Source organism: Mercenaria mercenaria, chromosome 15 (genome assembly GCF_021730395.1).
Source record: "Mercenaria mercenaria strain notata chromosome 15, MADL_Memer_1, whole genome shotgun sequence".
Lineage (NCBI taxonomy): Eukaryota > Metazoa > Mollusca > Bivalvia > Venerida > Veneridae > Mercenaria > Mercenaria mercenaria.
The window spans coordinates 27,790,640-27,803,441 of NC_069375.1; the positions used below are offsets into that span (position 1 = coordinate 27,790,640).

At 37.6% G+C, this 12,802-nt stretch overlaps 1 long non-coding RNA gene across 1 annotated transcript; it reads left to right on the plus strand.

Annotated features, from left to right (window-relative positions):
• The first annotated feature begins 9,972 nt into the window (after positions 1 to 9,972).
• LOC128548994 (uncharacterized) lies at positions 9,973 to 12,254 on the plus strand. The gene is made up of 2 exons (XR_008367406.1): positions 9,973 to 11,498; positions 11,821 to 12,254. It is a non-coding gene; the product is annotated as an uncharacterized LOC128548994 (long non-coding RNA).
• The last annotated feature ends 548 nt before the right edge of the window (positions 12,255 to 12,802 follow it).

Consider the following 12,802-nt stretch of genomic DNA (forward strand, 5'->3'; position numbering starts at 1 on the left):
AGAAAACATAAAATCAAAATATTTCCATCCTATATGATTCTAAATTTAATATCTCTTCTATGACAATGATCTTACGATAACAGTTAAACAACAGGGCCATGATGACCCTGTATAGCTCACCTGAGTCTCAAAGCTCTGAATGACACGGTCAATAACACAAGTTACGTGTACACTTTAAATAATCTTTAAATCAAGGTCATCTCTTTTTCAGACCTAACCTATGAGGGTCCATAACAATGCCTAGTTATGTGGGCTTCTTGCAACAAGTGATCCCGGTTGGACTATCTTCTCAACCAAGGGGCATAATTTGAACAGTCTTGGTAGAGGTCCTGATCAAGGCAATGCTACAAACCAATTATCAAAACCCACGGCCATGAAGGTACAGACAAAAAGACTTGATTTTTCCAATAGAAGTGTCCATATTAAAACTTTGGTAGTCAATCAAGTTATAAAGTTGCTTGTAAAACTTTAACCAAGGTAAACCATGGTTTTCTTAGTACAAAAAGGGAGATAATTCAGTCAAATATCAAAGAATTAGTCTGTGTGTTGTTTCAGAGAAGATTTCTGAAGATTTCTGCTCACGTGAGCTGAAAACATACCTTACAAAAGAGTCCTTGTCCACTTGTGCTGACCTGTCCTCGCCACATGATGATGCATGCAACTCTAGCAATTCTTTTGGGAAACAGACTCCACAAACAGGGCATGGTCTGTTGGTAGGCTGATTGCTGAATATAAAAGAAATAGACTGAAGTTTACAATCTCAGAGTTACTGGCTCTTCTGAAGCTGGTACCTCACATGTTGATAAATATAGATGGAAAAATAAGGGTATTTACATTGAGGGTGCAGATGCTCAGATGAGCTAACAAGAGGCCATGATGGTCCTAAATCGCTCACCTGTCTCGTGGCTCTGTGTTCGAAAGAACACAATGGGCCCGTTTGATGAATTTGTGACTGGAGGGGGGTGGAAATGTAGGTCATTCAAGTTCAAGATTTAAGGTCAACAAACGTCAAAGTTCAATTCAGTCTGCAAAGGTGTACATGTGGTTCAAATCTGAAGGCTGTATAGCTCTAAAAAAGAAAAGTAGGTCATTGGGTCATGGTAAAGAAACAAGAGCTGTCACAGGAGACAGCGCGCTCGACTATTTCGATGCTGGATAGTGAAACTGGGCACATCTGAGGAAACTAGAGCTGTCACTGGAGTGTTTAATGACTCCAATTGTGGATGAAGATATTGCACTATAGCCTGAGTCTATGTCAAAAATATCAACTTAAAGTAATAAGAGAGGTAAAGATAAAATGTATCAAAACACTATATAAGTATATCCTCAGCAAAAAGGGGCATAATTCATTAAATATTGGTGCCAGAGTTATGCATCTTGTGTCGTATCGTGTGGGTGATGATGTTGAACAACTATTTTAAGTTTGAATCAAATCCATTCAGTAATAACAGAGACAGAGTGAAAGTGCATCAAAACTTTAACCTAAAATTCTAAGTAAAAAGGGGGAATAATTAATGAAAAATTGGTGCCAGAGTTATGCACCTTGCGTCATATGGTGTGGGTGATGATGTTGAACTACTATTTTAAGTTTGAATCAAATCCATTCAGTAATAACAGAGACAGAGTGAAAGTGCATCAAAACTTTAACCTAAAATTCTAAGTAAAAAGGGGAAATAATTCATGAAAAATTGGTCCCAGAGTTATGCACCTTGTGTCATATGATAAGGGTAATGATGTTGAACAATTGTTTAAGTTTGAATCAGATCCATTCAGTAATAACAGAGATAAAGTGAAAGTGCATAAAACTTTAACCTGAAATTATAAGTAAAAAGGGGAATAATTCATGAAAAATTGTGCCAGAGTTATGCATCTTGTGTCATATGATGTGGGTGATGATGCTGAACAACTATTTTAAGTTTGAATCAAATCCATTCAGTAATAACAGAGGTAGAGTGAAAGTGCTACAAAACTTTAACCTGAAATTCTAAATAAAAAGGGGGAATAATTCATGAAAAAATGGTGCCAGAGTTATGCACCTTATGTCATATGATGTGGGTGATGATGTTGAACAACTATTTTAAGTTTGAATCAAATCCATTTAGTAATAACAGAGATAGAGTGAAAGTGCATCAAAACTTTAACCTGAAAATCTAAGTGAAAAGGGGGGATAATTCATGAAATATTGGTGCTAGAGTTATGGCCCTTATGTCAGATGATGTGGATGATGATGAGGAATAAGTATTTCAAGTTTGAATCAAATCCATCAAGTAATTACAGAGATAAGTTGAAAAAAGAGAAAGTGCACCAAAACTTTAACCAAGGTGGGGACGCGGAAAGACGTCGACGCCGACGCCGACGCCGGGGCGAGTAGAATAGCTCTCCTTATACTTCGTATAGTCGAGCTAAAAAAGGTCAAAGTTCATTTAAATATGCAAAAATGTAAATGTGGTCCAAATTTGAAGGCTGTAACTTAAAAAAAGAAAAGTAGGTTAGTAGGTCATGGTAAAGGTCAAAGTTCATTTCACTATACAAAACTTTAGACATGGTCCAAATTTAAAGGATGTGCCTCAAATTAAAGCTTTCCCCTAGTATGTAAGTCAATGTAACATTTTGGAAAACCTGGGCGGGGACCAAATTTCACATCTGAACAATTTTTATAGAGGACTATTAGATGATGCCACAAACCAATCAAGCTTCTCGTTAATTTGGTCTTGGAGGAGAAGAGTTTTGATTACTTCCCTAAACAAGTCAATGTAAAACTAGTGACCCCAGGGCGGGGCCATTTTTGACCCCAGGGGAATAATTTGAACAATTTTGGTAGAGGACCACTACATGAAGCTACATACATGTACCATATATCAAGACTGTAGGCCTTGTGGTTTTTCCATTTGGTTGCCATGGCAACAAGAGTTCTGCATGGAATTCAATTCTTTGAAAAGTTTGGTAGAGCTTCACCCAAGGAACATTCCTGTGAAGTTTGAAGTAAATCTGCCCAGTGGCTTTGGAGAAGAAGATTTTTTTAGAAATTGTTGACAGACAGACGACTGACGACGGACAACAAGCAGTCACAAAAGCTCACCTTGAGCCTTTGGCTCAGGTGAGCTAAAAGCAACTGGTGTAGTTGTCAACAATAAACTAAAATTTGTTCATTGGTCAATGTCAGGAACATTTTTAAACTTCAAGTCTTGGAATAATTCGTGAATCCCAGACCAGGTTCACCAACATGGAAGGAAAATTCTGAACACTTATGAATTCATTAGTGTTTATGAAACCAGTATAAAGACACATACTTATTCTAATTTAAAGTGTTATTAGTTTTACTATTATATATTGTTGAGAGAATTAACCACTGACAAAAATTCCAGGCTTCAATTTTCCTTAAGTAAAATAGTTGCATAAAAAAACTTCATATTGAACTAACTACACAAAGGAACAAAACTTGGATAAAAAATAAAAGTCAAGAGTTAGCATTTGTCCAGTGATTTTACGTACTGACCCCAAAGACGTTGTGAAGTTTCAATCTACAGACTTAAGTAACTAGAGCTATCACTAAAGGTGATGAATGTACCCCCCCCCCCCCACCCCCCACGCATGCACTGACACAGTACATTGCAATTTGACGCACACAAAATTGCATAATTATGTGGACTGTATGTATATAGACTGTATGTATACATTATAGTAACAAAAAACAAAGTCCCATAACTATGCAGAATATTTTTCTAAAAGAATGTAATATGCACCATGCACAACTAGGGTTGGTACTGATCACTTGTGTGAAGTTTCATTAAATTGTGTGCAAGGGTTCGGAAGATTAGGCGCGCACAAGACTGCATATGCAGACTGTATGTACATAGTATGTTAACATGAAACAAGGTCCCATAACTCTGCAATTTTTGTCGTTGAAAGAACCTAACATGCCTCATGCACAACTACTGTTGTTACTGATCACTTGTGTGAAGTTTCATTAAATTGTGTCAAGGGGATGAGGAGAGATGGCGCGCACAAGATTGTGTCTATGTATATAATTTAGTAACAAAAAACAAAGTCCCGTAACTCTGCAAATTTTTTTTCTGAAAAAAAAAAAACCTACCATGCCTCATGCACAACTACTGTTGTTACTGATCACTTGTGTGAAGTTTCATTAAATTGTGTCAAGTGGATGAGGAGAGATGGTGCGCACAAGATTGTGTCTATGTATATAGTATAGTAACAAAAAACAAAGTCCCATAACTCTGCAATTTTTTTTTCTGGAAAACCTAACATGCCCATGCACAACTACTGTTGTTACTGATCACTTGTGTGAAGTTTCATTAAATTGTGTCAAGTGGATGAGGAGAGATGGTGCGCACAAGATTGTGTCTATGTATATAGTATAGTAACAAAAAACAAAGTCCCATAACTCAAGATTAGGCACGCACAAGACTGCATATGCAGACTGTATGTACATAGTATGTTAACAAGAAACAAAGTCCCATAACTCTGCAAGTTTTTTCTCTGAAAGAACCTAACATGCCCCATGCACAACTACTGTTGTTACTGATCACTTGTGTGAAGTTTCATTAAAGTGTGTCAAGGGGATGAGGAGAGATGGTGCACACAAGATTGTGTCTGCGGACGGACAGACAGATGGACAGACAGACAGACGGGCGAACAGACAGACAGACAACCGGAAACCAGTATACCCCCCCTTACAACTTTGTTGTCGGGGGGTACAATAACACATGAATTTAAATATGGGAAATGATGTCCACAAGACAGCACCCTTGACTATTTTCAGTGCTTTCAAATAAAACAGCTGGACAGATGGCAAAGCCAAACCTTACTCAAAGGGTTTTTGTAACAAAAACGTATGTCTCCCCCAGCCTTCATGATTTGTTACAGTGACAATTTTAATATGCAAAGTTATTTAAAATCCTTCAAGGGGTTTAAAAGATACAGCCCAATGACTTTTGACCCTTGCGTGCGATCTTGACATTGAGGGTAGGTGGCTGGAACATGTGTTCTGCATATCACCTGAATACAGTGATAATTTATGCCAAGTTTTTTGGAAATCCTTCAAGGGGTTTAAAAGATACAGCCCAGACACGATTTGTTTTGTTTGTTTGTTTTGGGTTTAACGCCGTTTTTCAACAGTATTTCAGTCATGTAACGGCGGGCAGTTAACCTAACCAGTGTTCCTGGATTCTGTACCAGTACAAGCCTGTTCTCCGCAAGTAACTGCCAACTTCCCCACATGAATCAGAGGTGGAGGACTAATGATTTCAGACACAATGTCGTTTATCAATAGTCACGGAGAACATACGCCCCGCCTGAGGATCGAACTCACGACCCCGTGGTCCGTAGACCAACGCTCTACCTACTGAGCTAAGCGGATGGGCTTAGACACGATTTGTGACCGACAGACAGTCAGACAGATGTTCTCAAAAACTGCTTTTATGTGACTATCCTATTGTTCTCTCTATTGTTCTTTTAGCCATTTAAGCCAAATTTGGAATGAACAAAAGATTTTACATTTATCCATTGCTTTATAGTCACTTAACTCTCGTTTTATGGGCACAGACAGATTGACAGACAGACAGACAGACAGACAACTCGGGCAGAAAAACAATATGTCTCCCTAGAATTCTTCTTGGGGCAGACATAATTCACAAGGGTCATCCAACAAACTGCGAAAGTCTAAAATAACTTCAGCTTTACTGTGCCAAGTGTTCACCCTTACAGAAGCAAGCCTCTGTGGCGTACATGCTGCGTATTTGATGTGTATATGCCGCGAACACAGTAGTACGCCAGAGGAGTACATTTTACATACACCGCATGCCGCATACATGCCGCGTACTATTTCGACGAGTACACAGCATGTACGCAGGAGGTCACTAGTACACTTCAAGTACGCAGCACAGACTCTGAAAATTTAAGGAGTACTATGCATGTACGCAGGAGGGACTTGTACAAGAAAATAGTACACTGCATGTACACCGCAGATACTTTGAAATTTGTGCAGTACACTTCATATACGCGGGAAAGACTTGTACAATTTCTTTTGGCATTTATACTTAGTTTTTTTTTATAAGTTAAAGTCTGAAGTAAACTTCATATACGCGGGAGGGACTTGTTCATTTTCTTTTGGTGTTTATACTTTGAATTTTTTTAGGTAAAAGTCTGAAGTACACTTCATGCAGGAAGGATTTGTACATTTTTTTTTTTGGAAGCAAGAACTTGATTTTCGAGTAACTTTCATCTTAATAGCATAGAATAGTTCAGATTACCAGTATTCTGAACAATGAAAATTTGCCAAACTATTTGCAATGTTCATTTGTGAAGCTTACATCTTAGTGATTTCTGAGCACCTCGCATGCAGTGTAAAAGTATATTCTTTTTCATTTTGAATTAATCCTGGAGCTTTCTAACTTGGATAATTGAAAAGCCTTATTTGAACTTTGTTGCATTACATTTTGTAATACATGAAATAATTACCAAGATAATGCCTCAACAGCGCCCGAATGAGAAGAATTAATAGCTCTCACTGTTATTTGAATACTCTTAAGCAAAACACCATTCTATCATGTTTTATAAAGGCTTTAATGCTCATTATGTTAACTCATTAAGGCCTCACCAAATTAAAAAGTTGTTCATCGGATTTGCCGCTCGTATATTTTCAGAACGTTTTTGGCTAACTGCGCTCGCCCCATTAGAAAAAATCAATCCAAAATTTTTTGGTGCGCTACTTTTTACGGACGTAAAAGTGTATAAATGCTTATATAATTCCAGTCCTAGATTTTTCTCAGATGGATTTTAATCAAAATAAATACATACTACGCACACATCGTCTATAATAAATCATAACACTTATATTTAGTTGCATTAAAGTTGTTTCCCCTTGATGCAGTTACGCCATTTTCTTCAAATGTTTACCAAATTACATGCTACAAAAATTGATTTATTTCATTGAAAAGTGGATGAAGAAAAGCATACTAATTAATTTGATAACATCAATCTACATTATTTTGGTAAGGGTAAATACTTATTGATGCATATCACTTATCTTTTTTCTGTCCAAATGATCAGCATTTGCATACGAAAGTTGGTGGGGTAAGGAATTTACATTATCACAGCAGTTTCGCCACAAGAGTACACAGCATGTACGCCGCAGGACTCGGGCCAGGAGTACACAGCATGTACGCCGCAGGAGTACACCGCATGTACGCCGCAGGAGTACACCGCATGTACGCCGCAGGGGTAGTACACCGCAGGATCATTTGCATGTGAAAAGTGTATGTGCCGCGTACATGCTGCGTACTATTTCCCGCATACTAAATTCCTCCAGCGTACATCCTGTGTACTATGTAGTCCACAGCATGTACGCAGCAAGTAGTACGCGGCAGAGCTCATTTGCATGTCAAAAGTGTACTACAAACGTACTATCGGTGTATGTGCGGTGTATATCCTGCGTACTATTTAAAGCCCTTGATTTCACATCATGTACGCATCATATACGCTGTATGTACACAGCAAGAGTACGCAGCAGGCCTTTTTCTTCTGTAATGGCACAGTTCTTTTATCTATCAAGTTTTCTTCATATTTTACTTTCTCTACCAGAAACTTCTGTCCTTTTTCATGATATATGCAATACACGTTATGTTTTTTTATTATTCAATAATCTAGAGGGATGGTCTTAACGCTTTCTGGCCAAGGCAATAAAGCTGATACTCTATTATTGCTAGGCATCCAGTCTTTGTATTAAAGGATTTCTATGGATTTCCAAAAAGTCAATGAAGCACAGTAAATACAAATGTAATTAGTTTCTTTTTTCCATTAATATGTTGGAAAAGTTATTGCTATTTTGGCTGACCCTTATCATGGTGGAAATTAACATAAATAACTTTAAACAACAACTGGATCAACAAACAACAACAACTGTAGGAAGCTCAAGAAAGAACACATACTCCTCTTGATCAGTGGATGCATCTGTTTGCCTCTATCAACACATACTCAAATAAGAAATATACCTTTTACACACTTATGTTTTCATTTCATTACTAAAACATCAAAATTTTACTACAGCTTTTTTTTTCTGACCATGTCGGATGAATACCAATACAGATCACTTTGACACAATATATTTTGCATGTTGAATATATTTTGTTCACATAGCAGCATCGGTTATTTAATCAGGAAAATTAACAACATTTTTTTTTTAAATTTTAATCAAACATGATCATTTTCTTACTCAAAGACTCCGCTCATATTCTGTAATGTACCACCCTGTTTATATTACCTTAACATCAATCACACTTTAATCAGGGATTATTCAAACACATCAATTATTACCTAATCCATTAATAAGTGAATCAATGCTACTTATCACATGATTGACTTCTTCCGATTGCCAGAGGCGATTAAGAAACTTGTTACAAACAAACATTCAATGAAAGTGTGAACAACGTCTTGCTTTATAAACAATCGGTATACTACGGTTTTTATCCTTGTCTATGTAACAGTCTCAGGAAAAATGTGCAGCCTCGACCAGGACTCGAACCTCGGACCTTTGGCTTACCGTGCCAACGCTGTACCAATTGAGCTACCGAGGCCACCCGATACGAGAACCGCTACACACTTTCCCTCTTATTGCGAGACATTGGCACTCCTGGCCAATGTCTGCCGCAGACTGTTAACCGAATTCAGTTGCACACCCCAGCCAAACTGATTCGCCCTGCATGGGCTCCAAGGGTGAGCATCCCGGACGAGCCCCCAAATGTAACCGTCTCAGGAAAAATGTGCAGCCTCGACCAGGACTCGAACCTCGGACCTTTGGCTTACCGTGCCAACGCTGTACCAATTGAGCTACCGAGGCCACCCGATACGAGAACCGCTACATCTACATTGGGTCCGAGATACGATTTTCTGGCAGATGACTTTTTCTGACTTTTTTTTACGGGAGATTTTCATGTCCCGGGGGAGACCGGGAGATATACTGAAAATACGAGATAAAAAGTCTCCCGGCGGGAGATATGGCATGTATAAATAATTATAATTATAAATTTTGGCAAAATGTAAATATAAAAGATAAAACTTTTCAATTTTGAGCAATTATATAAGTAAAGTGTTTTGAACACATTGCCCATTAATTGTTAATTGTGACAATTCTAACTATACAACATTTCACATGCGCATCTATATTTAAGGGTGGTAGTTTTACTAGAGTCAGCTTATTAAATAGGCATTTTTAGGAAGCAAAAATAATCGCAACGATAAAAAATGTTTGTTGACAATTACAATCATTGACTATTTATTCATGACTAGCCAGCGCCATGATTATTCAGCACATCATAAGCAAGTATCTGAAACTATTTTGCTTCAATAAATACCAGTAAGGAACATATTCTGGTACTTCTGTTTTGTACATTGTAGATGCACAACACATCCTGGTAATTTGTTTTCTTAGTGGTAGATACACAACATATCCTGGTATTTTTTTTGTGGTTGATAACAACACATCCTGGTAATTTATTTTCTTAGTGGTAGATGCACAACACATCCTGGTTATTTGTTTTCTTTGTGGTAGATATATATTATGTCCTAGTAATTTGTTTTCTTGGTGGTAGGTATACATCATGTCCTGCTAATTTGTTTTCTTGGCAGTAGATATATGTCGTGTCATCGTAACTGGTTTCTTGCTGGTAGATATACATCATGTTCTGGTAATTTGTTTTCTTGGTGGTAGATATGCATCATTTCTAAACAATTTGGTTTATTGCTAGTAAATATACATCATGTTCTGGTAATTTGTGTTCTTGGTGGAAGATATGCATCATTTCCTAACAATCTGGTTTCTTGCTGGTAGATATTCATCATGTCCTGGTAATTATTTTGGCTGTAGGCCCCGGGTTGTTCTTTGACGATTTTTGTATGAAAGCACTGTCTTACCCTTGCATGATCATAAAAGGTGAATAATATGGTATGTACACTTAGGGCGCTTTTGTTTGCAAAAATCCGGTTTGGGTTTTAGGTTTTGGTTTGGATAAAAAATAATGATAAACTTAAACTGGTTTCGGTTAAAATGAGTTCTTGAACAAACAGGCGGTTTGTATGAACAAAATGACGAATCTAGAAAAATAGTGATTAAATTTATTTTATGGACTAAGCACATTGATAAAATTACAAAAAAGGCAAATTCGACCTTGGCTCTACTCCGTAGAAATATTCGCCACTGTCCATCAGCATGCAGAAAAAGTGCCTACTTAGCTTTAATACGATCAACTCTCGAATATAGTGCTATCGTTTGGGACCCTTACTTAGAAGGCGATATTAATAAGTTAGAACGTATCCAGCGTCAGGCAGCGAGATTTATTACCGGCGACTACAGGTCTAGAGAAAAAGGATCGGTCACAAACATGTTGGAATCTCTCAAACTAACTCCACTTCAGGATCGTAGAAGAACCAGTCGACTTGTATTTCTCTACAAAGTGGCCGGGGGTCTGGTGCCAGCTATACACCCTTCGGATTACCTACAAACTGTAACTCGTAAAAGACAAATCAGAGCAAAATCATATAGTGATTTCCAAGTGTCAAACATTGTTGAAAACCAAGTAATAAACAATACCAGAGGTTTTAGTGTTAAGCATTGTAAATCTGAGCAATTGAAAAACTCATTTTTTGTGAAAACTATAATTGAATGGAACCACCTGGACGATAGGGTGGTCCGCGCAGAGACAACAGAGGGCTTCAAGTCTGCCCTTCTTCACGATTAAGCGCCTCCCTCCAGTGTGCGAAGCTGTAACAGGCCCTACACTGTAAAACATACAGATACAGATTTATTCTAAATGGAGATAAATGACAGATTTTGTATCTAAGAGCCAAACATATTAAATAACATGTACTACTATTACTACTCCTCACGTGCCGCCACAATTTAACATAGCAAAGCTAATTATGGCATAGACAGTTGAGTCACTTCCTTTTGCACTCGAGAACATTAGACCAATTGAGTGAATACAAATGATAGTTTTTGTTAAGTTTAATGTCAGACTGACAGAATTATAGGTCATATATCAACTTTCAATGCATTATTTAAGGCATGGGCGGGCAGCTAGGTAAAGCCACTGTCCGTTAAGTCAGCTGGATTACTTAAAAATCCACACATGAAAGAATTCTACACCCTGAGCAAGGTTCCGAGCACACTGCAGTGAAGGACAAATAATTTAATATCAACTACCCTAACCATCCGGCCACAAAGACTAAGACTGAGATGTAATCATATAACTGTATCCACTATCCAGCAGACTTTTTTTTTATTTCAATTTGATGAAAATTAGAGATTAAGTGTTTTGTAACAGGGATAACTCCTAAATTGAAATCATTGCTGTTTCCTTGTTTTAGACACACTCAGCAAAGTTTGACAGTTGTGATGTAGTTAATGTGCAAAAATAGATGACGTTATACTACTCAAGGTTCAAGCAAAGCACATATACTCTGACTCTGGTGCTGGACTGATTTAAGTAAGCAGTTGTATTTTAGGCCAGCGAGTGTATCTTACCTCACAAAAACATGTTTAAATAAATATTAATTAAGATTCTTCAAAAATTGTTGACATATTTAACCTCTGACATTTTTTTCTGATGACGCATTGTATATTCAAAATCCGGATGGCATCCAATGACACCCCTGACTTGATCAGATAATACTTAATACTTTGAACTTTTATGTCACTGTATTAGGTGGGGGGAGAAACCAATGATATACATTATTAAACATAATTGATACTTATGTATATAGTTATATGTATTTCGGTGAATTGAAATTTCTCTACACTAAACGCAGCCACAGGAAAACACTACAGCAATTTCAAGGCAGAGACTGACGCACTCATGAAGGCCGTCTCAATGATTGAAAACTCGGCAGAAGAAAGTTCCTCAGTCGTCTTTCTTACAGATGCACTGTCTGTCATGGAAGCTCTTATCAACAATAAAGCTCCGCAGCTAGCCAGGAGAATGCAGCACCTGAGTATAACCTGCAAAGTAGCACTTCAGTGGATTCCATCCCATTGTGGACTTGCAGGCAATGAAGAGGCAGACAAACTGGCTAAGTTAGGAGCTCAGTCAGAACAACCAACAGAACATGTGAGTCACAAGGGGAAAGTCACCATCACTAATGAGACAATGCATTATCAATTGAAACAAACTTGTGCAAACTTGTTTTCGAAGTTAGCATTGTAATAAATTGTACAACATTTGACAACAAGGATCAGCTCTTTTTACAGACTTAATAGTCATTTTTATTTTTGTTGTTGATAACTGCTTTGTCTATATTGAAATGGTTATTTCATGAGGACACGATTTTATAGAATTCACCTTTTGAAGATAAAAACAATGGTATTTATGGCTTGTTAGAAATTAATTACACAACTATGAAATCCATGAAAATTAGTCCTCCACAAGTATGTATGACTTTGCAGTGTTTTACGGCCATTTTTCTGCTTATGTTAACAGGTCCTAGAGCTGTCAGTCAAGTTATTTTCAATTAATATCTTGTCAGGGATAAAAAAACAAGAGGGCCAAGTGGCCCTGGTCGCTCACCTGACAAGCCAATGAGGCACTATGGTTGTAGGAGAACAAGTTAATGACTGAAAATGTTATTTGAACAATTTTGGTAGAGGACCACCCAAGGATCATTCCTGTAAAGTTTCCTTAAATTTGGCTCAACAGTTTCACAGGAGATAATGGTGCAATATAGGCTCGGCCAACCCGGTTGGGCTCACACCCTCAACATCTCGACCAAAGCAATCCTTGATGAAAATCATAAT